Source organism: Dermacentor albipictus, chromosome 10, assembly GCF_038994185.2.
Source record: "Dermacentor albipictus isolate Rhodes 1998 colony chromosome 10, USDA_Dalb.pri_finalv2, whole genome shotgun sequence".
Taxonomy (NCBI): domain Eukaryota; kingdom Metazoa; phylum Arthropoda; class Arachnida; order Ixodida; family Ixodidae; genus Dermacentor; species Dermacentor albipictus.
The window spans coordinates 45,053,953-45,072,196 of record NC_091830.1 but is presented as its reverse complement, the minus strand read 5'-3'; the positions used below and the strand labels follow the sequence as shown (position 1 = coordinate 45,072,196).

The following is an 18,244-nucleotide window of genomic DNA, read 5'->3' as shown; positions in this document are numbered from 1 at the left end:
GGGCAGAGAAGATCGTAATATACTAGCATTTCATCTCCTCGTAGGATAAGACAGAAAATCAAGCACATACCCTTGCCCTCAAGCAAATACTATCCCAGCCGTTCAGCATTTCGTTTTACTAGGCCATGACTGAAATCAGTGAGACTGCACCATCAACCTTCTTTCTGTGTTCACACAGCCACCCACAGATCCCAGTACACAAGATATGTGTAAAATTGCGGCACAATATGCTAATCGTGCAATGGAGTTTCTTGCAACTCGGGAGTTCATGCCATTAGCTACTCAGCAATTCTCTGGAGTGTCGTCCATTTCACATGCAGCGAACAAAAAATTTTGATAGCCCATGCCGCGCCCAAGAGTGGACTATGGCAAGTGCATTCTAGTAAGTAAGTACGACTGAAATAAATTGAAGTGAAGCATACAAGACTTTGGGTGCCACTGCCACAGTATGAAAGGCAGGTGGCACCACCTAAGAGTCATGCACTCATGCCTAGACGAAGGACCCCTTTGTTTTATAGCGAATTCCCGTCTTTTTTTATGCACCCACAGATATTCCATTATGGCCATTTTCTGCCTTTCCAGTTGCAATGGCAGAAGAGCACACCCTGGTTGGTCATATATAATTTCCCCACCTTCTCTATGCTCTGATTGGCCACTGCCTTGCCTACTTTTCACCAGATGGTGTCTGCAGCAGAGAGGCTACCAGATACTCTGCGAATGCCATCAGAACATGTCACTTCATCAGGCCCATAGAGAATGATATAAACTATACGAGGCCAATAGTTGGCTTCTCGTGCAGGTAGTGCCTGCACGTAAGTATTCATAGTGGTAAAACTAGTGAATAATATGCATGTGCATATATCGCCAAGTGTGCAGTACATTGTCGGGGACAGCTGGTATGCGTACGTGCTTGCAAACACACATACCATGCGCTTAGTACAGCCAGCTGTTTTTGAATCCAGGGCTGTGATAGTCTATTCCAATCCTATTTTGTTTCCCTACTCCATCTACAGCTTGACTGACATCCTGTTCGCAATATCACCAGCGTCAGCTGGTCGTCAACAGCAGATGACAAGGAATAGAATGATGTGCTGTACGTTTCTCCAGGTTGCTGGACATAAAGTGCTGCTGCACATATTTGGCTCCTGCCACTTTAATTTTTTTGTTTACTTTTCCCCTTCTTGTACCTTAATTCATTGGGCATTGGCACTGAAGAGAAATTTTTGTAACTGGTTATGCCACGAAACCAAATTATACTATGAAATCTACCTGAACGTCCTCACTGCATCAAATACATCATTAAAGGAATGGTGCACTTGAAGGTACAAAGGGAATAGCTTTTTAGAAGAGTTTGGAAATTGGCTTGCACAGACAATCACTTTCGACAGTTTCTGCACAATTAATTTACTGTTTACTTCATTTCCCAACATCGATAATGCCACATAAATAGGCTTTTTTAGGAACACCCCCAAGTAACTACGGATATCCGTGGGACGTCCACCATAAGTCCCAACGTCCACCCATCCGGATATCCAACACGGACGTCCGTGGGACGTACAGGAGAAGTCCATATCCTGTTTGGATGTCCGAAGGACATCCCACCGGGATGACCATGGGACATCCCAGTTTGAACGTCCGTTGGCTGTCCATAAATAGGCATGCCCAGGATTTACACTAGTGAATTATATATAAACTAGCATAAATATATTGCCGGAAATTTTAGTCTGTTCGTATTATATTTGTTTATTTTTGTTCTCTATCGGACACAGTTCATTCTTTTTTCAAAGCAAAATAAATATATTTCTAACTTGATATAAGTTCTGCCCACTTTAACATCGTAGTATTAAAATACGATTTTTTTTTCTATCGGTGGGTCATACAAACAATTTGTAGTTTGCTTTAAATAAATGCTTGTGGATGACTAGCAGAATATATAAGCGCCCATTTGAAGCCACTTATTCGACCTAGAGCCAAGCACTCAAGTTACCCCTCATTATGAAAAGTTACTGATCATAGAGTTTTGGTCCTGACCTCCGAACATGTAACTGAGACTTAAGCTATGTAGGTTCAGGTTTATCATTGAAACAGGAAGTAAAACACGTTGTTGGGCTAGTTGGTGCATTGTATTAAGAAAAAACCAGCAAAAAAAAAAAGACGGACACAGGAAACATGCACAAGACAGGCCTCTTCCAGCCTCTTTCCTGTCTTCTCGTATGTTTCCTGTGTGTGCCTGTTTTTGGCTGGTTTCTTAAAATAGGAAGTAGTCTACAGTGTTCAATTGTGCATACAATAATATCATTATAGGTAACAAAAACAAATCTCAAAGGCTACGCTTTTGGTGGCTGCGTGCGTTGAAAGCACGGAGGAAGGAAACTAAGGAGAGGCCCTACCCCCTCCGCGCGCTAGGAAAAAAGTGTGGCGGAAATGACGTAGTAGGTTCTCATTTTTCTGCTGCTGTTTTATTTATTTTGCTGTATGGCCACGCCTTTTGGGCCACAATGGCGGCGTTGTTCTGATTTTGAGCGCTCACACGTGTTGCTCTGGAAGGTTTCGTGCCGTGGTAAAGGCGCTGTGTTGGGCGGGTTTGCGTTAGTCACCGTGTCTTGTGGCGCTGTGTTACCTGCACCATGCTCTGCCGGATGTTGCGCGAGCGCGAGCGCTCCGCGCGCGAAACCACGCGCAGCGCGGCGTGGTTTCGCGAAAGATGTAAACAAGAAAGGAGGGTGGCACAAAAGGCGGAGCATCGCCATGAGCAACGCCAACTTCCGGCTTCACTTTTGCTTCACAAAGAATGACGTCAGGGCCTCTCCTTAGTTTCCTTCCTCCGTGGTTGAAAGCGATTGCGAAAGCTATAATGCGTCAGAGCCGCCATGCATTGACAGTAGTCTCAAAGGCTATGTTTTTCTGGCGCCGACAGCGTTAGCAAAAACTAAAAACTCGAAAATCAGACACCGAATATTCCCAGAATAAGTAAATATTTCACTGTGTAATAATACAATATCTTAAAAACCTATTTATGTTTGCGTAGATGCACGTGGAAGTGTTAGAACCTTGGCAAAGCAGAACGCTGCAGTCATCCAATCCAATCCAAGCTCTAGCCATCGTCGCCACGCCATTTTTCATTCTGCGATCGTTTTAAGGGCAGCGGAGCAGCGTTTGTCAACTACCGTGCCTACCGAAGTCTCCTACTCAGCTACCAAGGTATGACAGCTACATCGATTTCTGTTTTAATTCGTTTGGGTATTGAAATGTGTTTATTTCACAGGTGTCAGGATGCCTAGACTGCGGAAGAAGCCGCACGCGCGAAAAAGAGCGTCGCTGGAAACAAAGACGATATTCGAGGACTTCGGATCTCGCACCGGCAGCCAGCAGTCAACAGCTCGAGAATTCGCAAGTCTAGAACTGCAGTGGCGCGTATACCCCGCACGCATGCATTAACATGTGCGGTCGGGCTGTCCCTGCAAACATTTGTACGCCTTGTGATGCTGGTCGCTGCACCGAGGCGACATCGGAAGTTCAGGACGGTGGTTGTGACACTACGCGCACTAAGGACAATGTGCCTTGCTTCCCTGATGGATATAGACTCTACGTGACGCTTCGGATGGTTCACTTCGCTGTGAGAACAGAACAGGATCCCTTAGGAGAGGTCTACGCACAAGTCAATGCGGGTTCTCTGGTAAGCAGGACCCCGGAGTCTACATTTGCTTTAGCTACCGCGGACTCTTCATCGGCGCCCTTTGATTCTCTTGGCAGACAGCTTCTCCTGGCTAATGCGCTCATGATTAGAGCTGTAGCCGTGAGTAGCGGCAAGATCGCCTGCTGATCTCTACGAAAATAAAAAGCTCCTTTTAAAAAAGTGAATATATTAGTTGTTTTTATCTACAAGTTTGTTTAATATCGTGAGAATATGGTCACTACGGCCACGGCGGGAACATTGTAAACGAGAGTACGCATTCGATGGCCAAGTGATTTTTAATAATTGTAAGAACGCACTACGCCACGAGAAAGAGCTATTGTTTAATGAAGGTGAAGAATATATTAATTGTTCTTCACTAATAGTTCGTTTAGCCACGTCAGAATGTCGAGACATTGGGAACGAGAGTACGCATTTGACGGCAAGTTGACTTACGAGAACGCACTACGTCGCGAATAACATTTAAGCTGCAATACCATTAAGCATGACCGTGTGGCACCCCGCGAATGACATTAAAGTTTAAGGCATTAGCCAGTTAATGTCATTTTTTCTGCCCGTGTGGCACAGTGCTAGTGAAGTGATGCAGTCAAGATTAATTCCTTCATGTCATTTCTGTTGCTTTCGCTGCTTAATAATGCTAATTCTTTTTGCTGTTTTGATTCCATGCTGCAAACTCAAATGTCAAAGCAGGGTGGGCAATAAGAATTTTTGTTCTGCTGTTCTCTACCTTGTGTTGTGCTATTGAAATTGCAAGTTTTCTTCTTTATCCGTGTATTTATTTGTTCTTTGAACAGTATGCATATATCTGCTTATTGGTCTTTTTATGTATATGTATAAGGTGACAATAAAGGTTTAATTGTATTTGAAAGTTGGTGTAAGTTCATTTCTCGTTTATTTAAAACAAGAATGCATTCAAGCATTAGACCAGTGCAATATATATAATGGTCGGGTGCTTGAATGTGGCCCGGCCACTATTGTCGCTTCAAGGTATGTGTATATCTGGAATATCCCCGGGAAGACACACACACACATGTATGTGTGTGTGTGTATATATATATATCCTGAACGTCCCCTGAATGTCCATGCTGGATGTCCGCGTCGGACGTACTACGGATGCCAAAGCGATTACCTTTGGATTTCCCAGGGACGTCCCTCGGACGTACGTCGGACATTCATGGATATCCCACGGACATCCCGAATATCCAGAAAGGACGTCCGTCGGACGTCGCCCGGATATCCGTGGTTACTTGGGCCCAAATCAAGTTAGAAATATACATGTCAGCATATACTTACACTATAAAAACGTTGAAAGTGTTCAGCAGTTGTCTTTCAATTCATGAGGCAGTAAGGCAGTAACCAGAGTGCTTGCAAGCATGAGAGAGAACATTAGAGAGGTATGCTCTGTCACGGCATTTCGAATTTAGAGCACGTTAAAATTTTTTATCAACAAAACGCGTGTAGATGCAGAAATTTCAGAAATTTCGTAGGTGCCAAGTCTTACAGGAATTTTTATCGAAATAAGTCGCACACAATGTATGAATATAATCAACATGGGATGCCTCTGATAGCAGAAACAATCCCACTAGAAGCACAAGTATTGCTGAGGCCTAACTGCATGTGATTAAGCTCCTAACAAAAATCTGGAGCTTGAGGGCAACATTTCCTGCATTTTCGAGCCTTGCAGATAAGTACAGGTTAGCCAGGATCAGCTCACTTAACTCAGATTCTTTGTTGTCTTCACCATGACTGCTGATATGCGAGAATAAATGGAGGCAATTGTAGCTCAACAAGCGTGGTACATCGCAAAAGGCAGCAGCGGTGGCTATGAGGCAATGTTATCAGCTGAGGGCAGAGCAGCGTTAGGAGCCACAGCGCGAGACGTTTGGTGCACTTGAGCAAGGTGATAATTGATCACCTGGCTGGAGCCACTGCAGATGTAATGGTGAACCTCAAGCACAATGAACTATGACATACATGTTCTCCTCTAAGAATACAAAAAAAAAAAAAGAAAGAGCCCGGCGGAACTTGTATCACGATGTTTGTGGACGGAAGGCGAAGACAAGCACTGTACAGTGCAACTTTGTCTTAATAAAGACTCATGACATAGAGCTGTCGTAGACGGCTGCGGGAGCCCAGTTCGATCGTGTTGACGACTTGAGCGCTGTCTCGGCTCGGCGTGCGCAACTCTGCCATCATTTGTCTATACGCGAGTTCACGTAAACGTAGCCAGCGAAGAAGGTCCTTGGAAAGTCTGACTTATAATAAAGAGTCTGACCCAACCGTTGCCGAATGCGAGCGGGGGGGAAAGAGCAGGTCATGAAGACAGAGAGAGAGGGTACAAGCTCGGTGAGTGGGATCCCTATTGGATGGATGGATGGAAGGTAGGAGCGTCCCCTTTGAAACAGGGCGATGGCACCATGCTCAGATTTTTATTTTGCCTTTTATTTTTATCTGTGTTGTGTGTTATTGAATTTCTCAATTTTCTTTAAATACGTCTTCCTACCCTTTTAACCTTATGTCACCTCTCTGCTTTTGAGCCACCAATCCTCCAATCGCCTTTTGCTAATTTCCACCGCACATTTATTTACATGACTATCATTATCTCTGAACCCTAGGGCCTCAGGAAGGGTGACTGTGGCCGCATCGACATCGGGATTGATACAATCACATTTTATTATGAGGTGTTCCATTGTTTCTACATATTTACCACACACAGTACATGTGTCTTCTTCTTCGTTAAATTTCTTTTTATAGCTCCGTGTTCTAAGACATCCTGATCTAGCTTCAAAGAGTAGGGCACTGCCTTTTGAGTTATCATAAAACGCTTCCTTCCTGATCTGCTGTTTCCAGTATCGATATAGTTCTACACTATGCTTCTTTTCCATTGAATTTATCCAATTTTTACCTTCCGCATTTTTAACCTGTCGTTTAATGCTGTCCTTTTTCGTCCTCGTGTCTGGCATACTTACTGGTTAGCTTCCTAGTTCTTTTCCGCCATTGTGAGTCAACGCTCTTTCTGTATAGGTATTTAAAAACCTTAGCTGCCCACCTGTTATCACCCAATTTCCTCAGACATTTTTCGTATAGGATTTTACTCTGAGCTTCCCTTGCTTCGAATGATGCCCAGCCCATATCTCCCTGTACTGCTTCATTTGTGGTTTTCCCGTGGGCACCTAGTGCTAACCTTCCCACAGCTCTCTGATTTACTTCTAGTCTCGACTGAACCTCTGCCCTTAAACACAGGACCGCATTCCCGAAAGTAAGCCCCGGCACCATTACTCCCTTCCAAATGCCTCTCAGTACCTCATACCTGTTGTAACCCCACAATGCCTTATGTTTCATTATCCCGGCATCTCTTCGCCCTTTTGCTATTAGAGACTGTTCGTGCTTTTCCGTGTACAGGGTCGTTCAAAATATGTGCAAACACGGCGAAGCGTGGCCACGCTCCGCGGAGCGTCAGCGCATCCGGAGCGGTCGCGCAAATGTGGCGCAGGCGCACAGGAGTCTGCAGGCGGTGCTTCGTGTCGTCTGCTACAGCGCGGAAGCGCACCATGCTTGCTTTGCTGGGAAGCGCACCTGTGTGCTGGCAGCGCCCTGAGGTGCCGAGATGGCATTGTCGCATTTTACTGACTGCAGCGCGTTGTTGTTGGTTCCACATACGGCAACTCAGCAGCGTGTGTTTGCAATGCAGCGTTCTCGGTTAAATGCAGGCGTTGTTTCAAATTTCTCAGCTCTAGTGTAGATCCGAGAATCATCCGAGAATCATTCACTAGTACAGAGCAGTCGCTTAGCTTGGCACTTATTTGCAGCAGCTTATCAGCCGCGCCAGCGGATAAGAGATTGCCATGCCCAAGCTAGCTCCCTCTGCCAGTTGATACCCTTCCACAGATCTGAACAACGCGCTGCAATCAGTAAAATGCGACAGTGCCATCTCGGCACCACGTCTGGACGCTAGGCGCGCTTCCCAGCAAAGCAAGCACGGTGCGCTTCAGCACTGTAGCAGACGACACGAAGCACCGCCTCCCACGACTGATGTGCCCCTGCGCCACATTGGGCCTCTTCGATTTTCGCAGTTCTGGCAGCCCGCTGGTAGCCAGACGGCAGCCAGCTAGTTCCGGTTCTGACAGGAAGTCACGTGGGCTGGGATCCCAAGACAACCCGAACCTGCCCAAAGTTTGCAAAATCGAACGCCGGTACAGCTGGCCAAATGTAAACATGCTACCAGCATGGCAGCGCCCGTCGAGGCCGACGCGCGCTCGGCGTAGTCGGCCCATTTATGCGTTGCCGCCTTGAAAATGTATAGTTGCATTCAGGAATACGATCGCTTTCACGCGATTTCGCGCGACTCGTCGCAGGACGCGTACTGGGCCAACCTCGCCTTGCGCAGCGCAACAGATGACCTCCGACGCGGCAGATGACAAGACGCGAAATTGTGATTGTATACTCGAAAGCGATAGCTGGAAGATCCCTGTTCGCAGCGATCACGTCGCCCACCGGCGACATTGATGAGTTGGCGCTGTATCATCACAAGACATGAGAAAGCAGGTTATCGGGTACGTCTCATACGCATAAAATTTCGCGCCGACCTGCTTGAGCTTCGATTTCAGAAAGTTTGTTGTCGCTGATGGTGCTTCTCATTTAAGGAGCTGGACGCGGCTGGCGCGTGAAAATGCACGTCGCCTGTGACCAGCGAAACGTTTCACACGAAAAACAACATTGGTCGCAATCATGAGAGCAATAAGCCAATGTACGTGTGTCAAAATGTACCGAGTGCAGTCAGTGTATTCTTAGATCAACGGCCTGCAGTTCGAACACATATCGGTTTCGAGCTGCCACCTAAGCATACGACGGAGAGACGGAGCGAACACGGGCTAACTGCAAAGCCTTCGCTAACTGCAGAGAAAGGAGAGGTATACATACGCGAAATATGTGAAAAGGAACGCCACCAGAGAAAGACGAAACCAAGATGTACCGCAATGTGTGAATCAGCGTCTACACCTTGCGTGGAACACGATGCAGATAACATGCACGCATGAGAGCGCGGCGCGCTGTTTACCACCGCGAAGAAGCAATCAGGGGACACACACACACACAAAAGCTTCAAACGGTTCACCACGGCTCGTATCACACCGCTTCGCGATGCGGAACGGAGCGTTAGCACCTAAAAAGATAACGCTAGAAGTAAGAAAATCCGGAGATGACCGTATACAGTTGGCTGAGCGAGATAAATTTAAGTCCTCAAGCGCCCGCGTTGAAATCCGTGAAGTCCCCGTAAAGATGGCGGCGAGCGCCCATCGCCTCTTTTAGTCGTCTGCTAGCCAGAGAACTTCCAGAGAGCAGCCAGACCAAAATCGTCCTGGCAGGTTCTGGCAGCCCGCGGGTAGCCAGAACCGTCCAGCGCGAGCAAAACGAACGCACGGCGGAAGTGCGTAGCACGGTGGGCGGAGCAACCTGAGAAAAACGAAGACGCTCTGGCTGGCTCTGGCAGCCCGCGGGTAGCCAGAAGTGGAAAATCGAAGAAGCCCATTGTTTCGATGCGCGACCGCGCCGGATGCGCTGACGCTCCGCGGAGCGCGGCCACGCTTCGCCGCGTTCGTACATATTTTGAACGACCCTGTACATCTGCCCTTTGTTTATCCATACCCCGAGATACTTGTATTCAGCCACTCGGGGTATTTCGTGGCCTTGTATTGTAAGCTCCTGATCAGTTGTATCGTTAAAAAACATCCCACCGGACTTAGCTGCACTAAAACTGAAACCTAAACTGTCTCCTTCGTCCCCACAGTAATTAACCAGAGTTTGCAAATCTTCCTGGCTATCTGCTATTGGCGCGGGCCGCTGTGCTGCCATCTCGCGCAAAGCAGCAGAAACTCAAAGTATATGCTATGACCTCCGAGATTGTGCGTACGATTTCGGAGGCTATGTTCTGCGGTTGTGATCTGCGCCGAGCCATGCCGAGCCACCTTTCGGCACCGTGGACGGAACCGCTTGCTGCCGCGATTTGGGCCTTTTCCGTGCCGTAACTGCCACAACCGTGCCAGCAACATAGATAGCAAGGTAGTTCCTTCAAGTTGATGACATCACATCGCACCTGCAGCAGTAAGTTTGAGCGCATTTAGTGTTTTGTAGTGAAAGATCCGAGTCGCTACGGCAGAAGTGCTAGAAGAACGAAGATGCCGTCATGCTGCCGCTTCACGGCGTCGCTATGCCGCCCGTCGCGAGAGCACAGGCTGCAGCAGATGTAAGATGTACGATCGAAGCAACAGCACGTCGAAGGAAATAAGTAAAAGCACTACCCGTTATATGCCCGGGATAGCCGCGTTGTCCGTAAACTCGGTTCCTGGCCCTCTCCCTTTACTCTCCTCCGCGAAATAAAACCCCTTGATAATTTGAAAGTAGCGACACTCTCCTCCACTCCCGCGCTTTCCTCCTCGATTCTCCTCGCCCGCCGGCTGTGCGCGCTGCGCACGGCACGCTTCGCAGGCCATCGCGCGCTCGCCGGCCCGATGCATTAGCTGGCACCCGTGATCGCACCTAACTTCGGGATTTTTTTCTCGCTCTATTATTAAACGAAAGCACTAGAAAGGGATGCAGTGTGCTTGACTCTACCATGACCCACATTTATCACCTTCTCGTTTGAACAATGAGAGCGCTAAACGTGCGCGTTTGCGGCATGAATTAACAATCGCAGCGTACTGTATACAGCCCACATTGGCTTTGATATCTTTATACTGGTCACTTCAACAGGGCAGAGCTTTAATTAGCACAGTATTTAATTTAAATTTGTACATTCTTTAATATTTTTCGACGCAGTTGCGCTCCGTTAAATCCAATTTTAACTAGCGCTGCATTTTCGCGGAAGTACTTTTTATGACACTATCTTTTTGCAGTCGAGCCAGGCAGAGATTGCGGTAATTTAGTTGGACGTCATTGCGTGCGTGAAGCTTCAGAAGCAGGGCAGTGGCCGCAAAAATGATGCGAAATTTGCTTTAACGTGATTATGGATTTTTTTAGGGGGGGGGGCATGGGGGGAGGGGTTCAGTCCTAAAAGGCTTGGGGCCTCGGTGTAATGCATATGCCGCGCATTTAATACCTGGGCTATAGAAATTTCATTCCTGCTTGAAAGAGAACAATTTATTTTCTAGTTTTTCGTGCTCTCAAGAGAGATATATTTTTATTGACTACTGTAGAAGTGAGCGTAGCCAAGGGTTGGCTTGAAATTTATGAATGATTGCTGACGGCAACGGACGACTAGATTAAGAGATGGGAAGGTGATGCTGTCTTTGTGACTTATTCAGTGTAGCCCATCGAATGCATTCAATTAGTGCTTCAGACGCCCGTGGTGATGCAATATTCAGCGCTGTAAAGGACGATAAGAAAGGATTTAGCCATTCTGTGGCTGGGTCGGTTTCAAGGAAACAATTCGTACTATTTTAGAAACACAGAGCTTAAGAATCTGACGTTATTTTGATAGCATAACTAAATATAAATTGTAAAGATTGCACCTATGGCGAATGAAAGTCAGCCTTAAAAGGCATATCTGCTGACTCGCTCCTCACGTGCCGCTAGACCTCGGTATCGCGGTAGACTTTCACAGTCGCGGCGGTCACACCAAGGCCTTCAACGCTCTAAAGATCCATAGCAGGCAAGAAGATGCTCAAAGCTTATTTGCGCGAAGTTTTGGTCCTCATTTGCACATCATTCTTCCAATCTGTGGCATTAATGACTCTCCCAGATGTCATTCCTTTTGCAATTTGCCAATAAAGCTGTTTCGTAAGAGCTGGAAAAGCTGCCAGCCGCAGCCATTACCACAGATCTGAGAGGGGGGCAGGGTTTCGCCAGTTTTTTCAGCTACTTACTGAAAACATCGCGCCACCCCAACACAAATTTCAGACGCAGAGTACAGGTCTGGAGCATAGAATACACAGCGCCCCTGTGACACACCAGCACATATCTGGCCAGATGCAATTTTTATTGCAGGTGACTCTTGAAACGTTACACGGAAAACGCACAAAACATCCAGGATAGCACACACTTCGGAAAATATAAATATTCATATAAACCGCCGGTTACAAGTAGCATAAGCTCGAACCCGGTAACATGAAACATTGCATGGTGTTAGCCTCCAGACGATATGCATGAAAAAGGAACAAATATTATTCAGAGTAGCGCACCAGATGCAACTAAAATTTTACAACATAACATAACTGAAGGAAACGAAGCAGCTGGTTTGTATGCTCACAAAGTTTTGGGCAGGTGGTACAACAAAAAGCCGCGCGATAACACTCATGTACAGCAAGAATTAAGCAAGATTGTCGGCCTCTTGACGAGCTCGCAAGAAGTTTCAAGTATACAGACTAGTTTATGTACCAATCAATGCACAGCACCTCGCAGAGGACGGTGTGATTCGTCGGAGTGAACTCCTTACGTCCGATGTTGTGAATCCAATTTTTTCTGCTACTGATGTCGTTCTTCCCTCGAGGAATCGTGAAAAGCATGAAGCCATTTTCACGCTGGCTTGTGCACTGAAATGCGCAGCAACCCGGCATAACGCGGTGCGAAATGCAGAGTTCGAATTAGATGAATAAAGCTCGACCCGCGACAGAGGAACACGGCCTGCCCATGGCGCTGAAGAAAAACAACAACACAAGCAAAGCGACGCTTTCGCGCGCGTTTCCAAGGCGACGGCTGGGGCCGGCCGCAGCGGCCAATCATCGGTCAGAAAAGCGCCGAGTGGAGAGGCGGGCGAGGAGGATGTGCGAGGGTTGGCGGCGCGGCGGCAAAGTTCACAGAATGGCGCTACTTTCAAATTATCAAGGGGCTTTACCGCGAAGGCCGGCGCTGGGTGCACGCGCGTGGCAGCAGACGACCCCAAGTGGAGTCCGCTGCTGCCACGCATGATGACGTCACAAAAAGAAAACTTAGTAAAAAATACATGAAATGCTAACGTTATCGTTTTGTTATTAAATACACTACGCCTAAATAGATAAAGCATTTATTTTGTGCTGCGTTTTAAAATCGAAAATGACTGTCGGCGCCTACACACGCGTGCACGCAGTGGGAGGACCGTTGCGATTCCTTGTGGCTGTGTGGTGTGTACTGTAGTATTGAATCACTGTGTAATATCGGCGAGTACGAATAACGTTGCCGTTACGAAGCTACAGAAGCTTCGAACGAACTGTGCTGCATCCACGAAACAGCACGACATGTCGCATAATTTGGACTGTCGGTTTCGAATAGTCGTGGTAGCACAGCGCCGACTGCATATTGGGTCACTGTGTAATATCGGCGAGTAGGAATAACGTTGCCGTTACGAAGCTACAGAAGCTTCGAACGGACTGTGCTGCATCCACGAAACAGCACGACATGTCACCTTATTTGGACTGTCGGTTTCGAAGAGTCGTGGTAGCACAGCGCCGACTGCATATGGTGCCGACACGGATCATGCATATTGCAGGGTGTGTCGTATGTAGCGATTCTTTAAGTTGTGTGTACGCCTTCTGGCAAAGTCGGATGCCTGTTTGGTTTTGGACACCACGTCAACACACTGCTGTCGAGCTCGAAAACGCAGAAGTGGTGCGCGTCGGCATTGACGCCGATGTAGGGTGCATACACATTTCCAAATCGCTGTGCAAAGTAAGGGCGCCTTTTGTCGATGAGCAAAGTGCATTCAGACATTTCGCGTCGCCTTACGCACGCAGAAGCCTAGTAACGAAAGCCTGGACGTGAAACGTGAATCTAACAGAAAGGCCTGTTCCCGCCTGAAGGCAATGTCAGCAAGTGTCCGTGACGAGTGTCAAGTGACTCACACGAGGCTGGGCGTTGAAAAGTGTCTCTCGAGTGCCGCTGCTTCAGTCTGGCCAGGGCCCAACCCGCTATCATGAACCATTTGAAATGCCCAGTGTACTAGTTGCTATAGATTGTGGTGCAGTGAGACAGCCATTCCATAGCAGCCATGGAAATTACCTGTGGAAGTAATAGTAATGCGATGGGCTTTCGTGGTGATTGTCATTATGTATCACATGCATCGGAGTGCGATCATTTACACCCTGTGCTCGTGTTTAGATAAATGCTTTATCTTCTGAAGATACGGTACAGCACCTGGATCTTGAGTGGATCTTTCACTGTACAGGCTATACCAAAACCTCTCTACCTTTGTGTGCTTCATTTTTGCCAACTGTCTTTGCTTTACAAAGAAGGCCAAGTTTCTTTCACTTAGTTTCACTCACTAAGGGAACAGGCTTGTGCGACTTGCAATCAACAGGGGTCAAACACATGTGGCAGAGTTCTGCCAAACTGAGAGCCCGCATATGCTCCATTCACATCAGTAAATTCAACAAACAAGAGCAACAGCACTGAAAAACGTAACAGGAGCTGCACAAGACCACACTACCAACCATAAACGCGCTCCAAGGCATAAAGAAACGAGCTGCTCCAGCGTTACGCCCAAGTGTGGCTCGAGATCGCAAGCTCGAACACCATCCAGTTCTTCCAGCGCAACTAACTGGAACAACATTCTATCAAACAATACAGTAAGAAACCGTAATATTATGTTTTGGCTAAGCTGAAGCAGCTCCAGCAGCGCGCGCAAAACTATAAACCGGAACACGCCATACTTGTTTAAACAACGTCATCATAACTGTGACGTCACTTCCGTGCGTGGCAGCAGCGTTTTAGTATGGCATTTCGCTTCTACCACGCGCGTGTCACCAGTTTACGCCTTTCAACTTCCGGCGGATGCGGACCTCCGAGATGGCAACAGACGCCATGGTAATCTCCGAGGCCGCAGCACGTGACGCAGACGTCCGCCACAAGCGGCGCTCGTTACCTTTTCGCGGTAGGGCGGCGCTGGGTGCACGCACGTGGCAGCAGACGACCCCAAGTGGAGTCCGCTGCTGCCACGCATGATGACGTCACAAAAAGAAAACTTAGTCAAAAATACATGAAATGCTAACGTTATCGTTTTGTTGTTAAATACACTACGCCTAAATAAACAAAGCATTTATTTTGTGCTGCGTTTTAAAATCGAAAATGACTGTCGGCGCCTACACACGCGTGCACGCAATGGGAGGACCGTTGCGATTCCTTGTGGCTGTGTGGTGTGTACTGTAGTATTGAATCACTGTGTAATATCGGCGAGTACGAATAACGTTGCCGTTACGAAGCTACAGAAGCTTCGAACGAACTGTGCTGCATCCACAAAACAGCACGACATGTCGCATCATTTGGACTGTCGGTTTCGAAGAGTCGTGGTAGCACAGCGCCGACTGCATATTGGGTCACTGTGTAATATCGGCGAGTACGAATAACGTTGCCGTTACGAAGCTACGGAAGCTTCGAACGCACTGTGCTGCATCCACGAAACAGCACGACATGTCGCCTCATTTGGACTGTCGGTTTCGAAGAGTCGTGGTAGCACAGCGCCGACTGCATATGGTGCCGACACGGATCATGCATATTGCAGGGTGTGTCGTATGTAGCGATTCTTTAAGTTGTGTGTACGCCTTCTGGCAAAGTCGGATGTCTGTTTGGCCTTGGACACCACGTCGACACACTGCTCTCGAGCTCGAAAACGCAGAAGTGGTGCGCGTCGGCATTGACGTCGATGTAGGGTGCATACACATTTCCAAATCGCTGTGCAAAGTAAGGGCGCCTTTTGTCGATGAGCAAAGTGCATTCAAACATTTCGCGTCGCCTTAAGCACGCAGAAGCCTAGTAACGAAAGCCTGGACCATTGCCTGGACGTGAAACGTGAATCTAACAGAAAGGCCTGTTCCCGCCTGAAGGCAATGTCAGCAAGTGTCTGTAACGAGTGTCAAGTGACTCACACGAGGCTGGGCGTTGAAAAGTGTCTCTCGAGTGCCGCTGCTTCTGTCTGGCCAGGGCCCAACCCGCTTTCATGAACCATTTGAAATGCCCAGTGTATTAGTTGCTATAGATTGTGGTGCAGTGAGACAGCCATTCCATAGCAGCCATGAAAATTACCTGTGGAAGTAATAGTAATGCGATAGGCTTTCGTGGTGATTGTCATTATGTATCACATGCATCGGAGTGCGATCATTTACACCCTGTGCTCGTGTTTAGATAAATGCTTTATCTTCTGAAGATACGGTACAGCACCTGGATCTTGAGTGGATCTTTCACTGTACAGGCGATACCAAAACCTCTCTACCTTTGTGTGTTTCATTTTCAAAGAAGGCCAAGTTTCTTTCACTGAGTTTCACTCACTAAGGGAGCAGGCTTGTGCGACTTGCAATCAACAGGGGTCAAACACATGTGGTAGAGCTTTAGTTGTACAATATTCAATTGGGGACCATTGTACATGCACCCCTAGGAAATCATTTGCTATGGCAAACACTAACGTAGTGGCATTTCTTTTTTAAATTTGTATGCCTTAATAATATTGTTAAAATATAGAAGTATGTCTGCAAATTTAATAAATTTGGAGATCCTGACGTAATTCCTAATGCATGTTGGTACATTATATTATTCCCAATGGACTCCTCAGTATCGCTGTTATTTCTCAGCATTCTCCCACAACAGGTATTCTTTAATCTCTGAAACAAACGAAAGTCCTCCCGCTTTTCAAATCTGGTGACTAAGGCATTTGTAGCTATATAGATTGATCTTCACCTTATTCAAGCAAAATGTTAGAATACGTAGTTTATAAGCATACTGTTGAATTCATTGAATCACATAATGCCCATGTAAGTTCTAACATGGTTTTTTGCTTGGATTTAGTATGATGTCGCAGTTAACTCACGACGTCACTCATGCTCGTGTTTTCTAGCAATGTCAATCATGATTAATAGTTTGCACTTGATTTGCTTGCTTTTTTTTCACATTGCATGGTGTGTGCATATTATTCTTGTATGTATACCTGAATAAAAAATTCAGTTGCAAGTCAGTGCTCCTGTTGCGTTTTCACTGTCCTTCATACTTTGTGCACTGTTTCTACTCTTTCAAAAACGCACTAACTCGTCCAGCTCTCAGTATGGAAGCTTAAAGTCAGCTGTTAAAATGAGAATCCAATAAACATGAAAACTGTCTGTAGGACAATAGCAATGATTTTACTGTTTGCAAAATGCAGTTTGTACATGTTGGTACAAGAAGATTTGAAAGAGATATACAGAGTGTTACAGTGCGTAAGGTTGAATGGTCCCGTCCCTGCCACGAATACTGCAATATCATCATAAGTGTGCACAGGTCTTGCACTGCAAGCCAGAGACTTGCTCTAGGGCTTTCTTATTCTATTAAGTGTCAGCTGCTTGCATTCATAATGTGGTTGGTAAATTGCTTACCTATGTCCCACCTAAGTTCTCTGCATTTCATACTGCTGTATTCATCGAATTGTTTTCAGCACTGTTCTATCAATGACATCAAGGGTTACATTCATTTTGTGTCAAGGTGTTTTCTAATGCACCAAGATTAAAGATTCTGACAAGTTTTCAAAGCTGACACAATGGCAAAAATATTCTCAGCCATAAAGTGTGCTCATTAAGACACCAAGCACCTTGTCCCACAAAACATCAATCAGTTCTATTTTTAGATAAAAGCACATCAGTTTCTTACTTGTCAAGCTACATCTCTAGGCACCACATGGTCTTTCCAAAAAGAAGGTTGCACAAGTATTTAAATGCACTGTTTAGAAGTTTACTGTTAAGACTTGTGTTTCCTTCATTTCAGTTGCAATATGTGAAGTAGGTAGCAAGAGTGTTCAACTTTAGTGCATCTGCTGTTGACAGAGCTAAGCTTACATGAAGGTGAAAGGGCATCCTTGCATATATCAACCCAATGTAAAGGTATGGCTTGATAAAGACATGTTGCGCTGGAAAGGTTAATTAAAGGTCAGCAGGATTCTCTGGTAATGTGGCATGCACAATACAGCTGGGATACAATATGCAGATCACTTTACAATTACTCATTCGCTTCTTGCTTTCTTTCTGCAGCATAAGTCTGCATGCTATGGTGTTATCTTCATAACATAATAAAAAAAAATTGCAATTCATTGCTCCACCAAAGGCACCATCAGCCAGCTAAGCCATTCTTGACATAAAGCTTGTCAGCCTGGTCTCTACATATGTTAGCTTTGAGAATGTCATTTCACACAAACTTATCACAGGAACTCTGGAAAGGAGGTCAAGAACGCAACATAAATCTTTGGAAACTGATTTGTCCAGCCCAGTATCATTTTGCAGTCCTGGCTTTCTTGATGCCAGTTTGGGACTTAAGCTGCAGCTTAGCATGCAAGGTGTCGAATTATATATATTTCAGAGGAGCTAGACTTGAAAAGCCATTTTATTATCCCCCACATAAAGGTCCAAAAGGCTCTACATGAAAATTATGAGATAAACTTGCGTAAATCATAAATCCCATGCAATGTGAAAATTGATGTTATGTGAAGTATTTTACAGGTAGTTGGCTATGCCAAGGTGAGGTATTGCTATCGGTGATTCGAAATGAACACTCATGTGAAACTTCCTTTTGAATCTCAAACGGAGGTGACCAACAACGAGTGGGTGTGCTGCTGCTGAGACACCTGAATCTTTT

The 18,244-nt window shown here is 46.3% G+C and overlaps 1 protein-coding gene and 1 long non-coding RNA gene across 2 annotated transcripts in view; both read left to right on the top strand.

Moving 5' to 3' along the window:
- Positions 1-3,100: 3,100 nt before the first annotated feature.
- Positions 3,101-4,562, top strand: LOC139050678 (uncharacterized). The gene is made up of 2 exons (XR_011509009.1): positions 3,101-3,201; positions 3,266-4,562. It is a non-coding gene; the product is annotated as an uncharacterized lncRNA (long non-coding RNA).
- Positions 4,563-9,517: 4,955 nt separating this feature from the next.
- The window catches only part of LOC139050889 (piggyBac transposable element-derived protein 3-like), an 80,308-nt gene continuing 71,581 nt past the window's right edge, over positions 9,518-18,244 (top strand). The window contains exon 1 of the mRNA XM_070527702.1: positions 9,518-9,793. The gene's annotated coding sequence lies outside the window, so the exon portion shown is untranslated. The remainder of the gene's footprint in view (positions 9,794-18,244) is intronic.